Source organism: Anomaloglossus baeobatrachus, chromosome 5 (genome assembly GCF_048569485.1).
Source record: "Anomaloglossus baeobatrachus isolate aAnoBae1 chromosome 5, aAnoBae1.hap1, whole genome shotgun sequence".
NCBI classification, from domain to species: domain Eukaryota; kingdom Metazoa; phylum Chordata; class Amphibia; order Anura; family Aromobatidae; genus Anomaloglossus; species Anomaloglossus baeobatrachus.
This window is the reverse complement of record NC_134357.1, coordinates 279,314,994-279,318,526: the sequence shown is the minus strand read 5'-3', so window position 1 is coordinate 279,318,526 and position 3,533 is coordinate 279,314,994. Positions and strand designations below refer to the sequence as shown.

The 3,533-nt window shown below is 47.0% G+C and overlaps 1 long non-coding RNA gene across 1 annotated transcript; it reads left to right on the top strand.

Annotated features, from left to right (window-relative positions):
• The first annotated feature begins 386 nt into the window (after positions 1-386).
• LOC142309983 (uncharacterized) lies at positions 387-1,866 on the top strand. The gene is made up of 3 exons (XR_012754047.1): positions 387-895; positions 1,616-1,690; positions 1,775-1,866. It is a non-coding gene; the product is annotated as an uncharacterized LOC142309983 (long non-coding RNA).
• The last annotated feature ends 1,667 nt before the right edge of the window (positions 1,867-3,533 follow it).

The window sequence follows — 3,533 nt, the reverse complement described above, 5'->3', positions numbered from 1 at the left end:
ACCATGGACAGGAGAGATTATCACTGTGCTGGACACCATGACCATCCTGTCCTCCACAAGAAGGCAGTTCTGAGCAGGATTAGTCGGGGCCTTTTTAAAAAATTCGGGGTGCAGCGTTCAACAACGCAAATAAGGAAGAAGCTGGCAGATCTGCGGTACAGATCAAGCAACCGCATTGCCAGCATCCGTTCTCAGAGCCAGCCCCAACCCGGTGAGTGGTGTTAACTATAGTTGATCGAACAGCCAATAATACGGGGTCGGCGAATCACTGACCGATTTAAAAAAAAAAGTCAAATCCGCTCCGTAATCCGGTGCCCATAAGTCAATGGGGTCCGGCCCTGGGGATATTACTGACAGATTTACTAAAAGAGTCCGATCCGCTCCGGAATACGTTGCCCATATAAGTCAATAGGGTCTGGCCCCAGGGATAGCGCAAAAAACTTGCGGATACAGACGTTTACAGTCCGGGTCCGCTCAGCACTAGTGTTAACATTGGTTGCACAGTATATGGCGGGTATTTTACATGAGTAGTACCACATGAGTAATTCCGCCCACATGACACACAGCACATGAGTTGTACCACAAGAGTACTTCTTGTGAGTTACCCCCACGTGAAAATATTATAAGGTATAATTTTTTCCAGACCCGCAGCCACAGCAGGAGCCACCTACAGACCAGCAGCCCCAGCAGGACCCACCTCCAGACGTGGAGCCACAGCTGGAGCCTCTACCAGACCCGGAGCCACAGCTGGAGCCTCCACCAGACCCGGAGCCACTGCTGGAGCCTCCACCAGACCCGGAGCCACAGCTGGAGCCACCACCAGAGGCGGAGCACCAGCAGGAGCCACCTGCAGTCTCTCCCTCCTCACTCAATGTCATGGGAGCAGGCTTGCCTGGTAATTTTTGAAGATAAAACTAGGGGCATATAACTTTGACTGGATAGAGCTATCTTACCCACAGCACCCAGATTTCCCATGAACTGAAATCCCTCTATCAGCAACCAAATTTCCTATGTTGAGATATCCATCTTGTCCTCGGCACACTGCTTCCCCATGCTCTGCTATATATCTTTCCATCATCACACAGCTTTCCCATATCAGAGCATGGGGAAGCTGGGTGCTGAGAGAAGATGTATAGCAGAGCATGGGGAAGCTGGGTGCTGAGAGAAGATGTATAGCAGAGCATGGGAAAGCTGGGTGCTGAGAGAAGATGTATAGCAGAGCATGGGAAAGCTGGGTGCTGAGAGAAGATGTATAGCAGAGCATGGGAAAGCTGAGTGCTGAGAGAAGATGTATAGCAGAGCATGGGAAAGCTGGGTGCTGAGAGAACGAACCTTTCTCCCTCACCACAAAACATTCCCATCCCCTGGTTGTATCTTTGTACCCCCTTGTATTTAGTTCTCAAAATACAATAATGGCCCCCACATAGCCTTCCATATAGTATAAAGGGTCCCACATAACCAATCATATATTAGAATACACCTCCATAGTCCTCCATGTATAATATTGCAGCCAGCCTCTCCAGTCCTACATGTATAAAGCAGCCTCTTCAGGCCTCCATGTATAAAGCAGCCTCTCCACCTATCATGTACTATGAAGTGTTTTGTCTCTCCCTAGACATTGATGCTGATGCTAGAAGTTTCGGGTGGAACATCAGCCCATCCTTACCGGACGAGGAGGAACAACCGAACCGTAAGTTTTAACAACAAACATGTACCTCTAATTTATATGTCTACATATAATTAGCCTTTATAAGTGGTACCATTCCTTCCACAGAAATACCAACATTGGAAGACCTTCAGGCCTCTCACCGGAGGATTATGGCAACGCAGCGCACCCTGGCAGCGGCACAGCGCACACTGGCCTTAGCGGTGAAGCAGCACGGAGTGCTGATCGCCAAATATGTGGCGTCCCAACAACAGGGCAGCAGCCGTTAATTTTTTTTTCCTTTGTTCAAAATAATGTTTTTGTTTTTTTTTTTTAAAAAATGCGTGATTGTCTTTGTGTTTGTGGCCGTAGCCACGAGAACAGTTAAAATAAAAGTTTATTCATTCCTCATTTATGCGTTCTCCATGAAGAGTTGCAGCAGCACTGCATTATGCTTGGAGGAATTGATCTGTTTGAAGTTTTGCATGTAGATCCATACTCACCAGGAGCGAAACACTGATGCTGCCAATCCATGTCCTACTCGAAGAAGACAAGATTCCCACCATGAGTTGGACATGAATCGGTAGCATTGGTGGATGTAGAGTATGGATGTATGTGGTTGTGTGTATGTATGTATGTATGTACCGGTTAAAGTATGTTTGTGTGTGTGCGTGCAAAACTGCAGCAGTACAAACACACCAAAAAACAACACAAAAGTACAATATTTTCTGGTGTTTTTTGCAAATAAGATATGGTAGGCTCCGTCAAGCAGGCTCATAGGCGACGGCGATTGGGTTGCGGTACACCTTAAAGTGGTTGCCGTCAAAACCCACAGAGATCCGGAGGCTCTGATTGGGCATGCCGCAGCTCACTACATACGTAATGGGAGTGGACTTGCATGTTCCAAGCGTATTTGTCCCAGTGAAGACACAAACACTGAGTGCAAGAGGAAGGGACCCCTGTTTGCTAGACGGGACTGTGTGTGTAATTCTTGAGAACTGTGAGGACACCATTTAGCGCAGGTCCAACTCTGCACGTCACCTTCCACTGCAATTTATGCCATACAACAGGAACTACACCTCCCTAACCGTCTCACCATCAGTCACTGCAACACACGGGTGGTCTCACCAACAACACACTCTCCAGTACGTATGAGCACGGGGATGGGTGGGTCCATGTATACAGATGGAAGATGAAAGCATGGAGATCTGTAGTAAGATCAGAAAAGCAAAGACGCAGTCGTGACCACAGATCAGGATTGAAGAGAGCGTTAATAAGATCCGCAAATCTGCACACAAGCCTGGAGGTCTCTAGTACGATCCAAAAAGCAGTATGTGCTCATGAAAAAAGGACGGAAGTGCGACCTTGTTGCCTTCTTTGAAAGCAAACCTGTAATTGCAAAGCTGTCAACTTGGGCAATAAGAAACCGCACCTCAGCATGTTTGGACGCCATATTTTTGGCCTAGGCCACAGTAAAAATATTGAACCCGCCCGCCAGAGACCTATCAGCCAATTGTATTTTAGCGTCGCTATAATAGACTTGCGATCGCGTTGGCGACGATACTGCGTCGCTGAAACCCCTTTGTCTCTCCTCAAAACCCCTACAATGTTAAATACTGGTGCCCGCAGGAGACGCTGCTGCGTTCTATAAATGATTTGCTTCCGCAATAAATAAAGTGTCTCATAACTGTAGCGATCAATATCTTTACATTTATAAATATAGCAGTCTCCAAACTGTTGTTGTGTGACGGTTTGTTTATTTAGGTGATTTAATTGTTGGCCACTAGTGCGTTGTCCTTCTCTGATTGGATAGCAACTGCTCAACAAGTCTTTCTGTGATTGGGCTATAGCATGTCAATAAATAAAGGCAACGCAGTAGGGCTTCCAT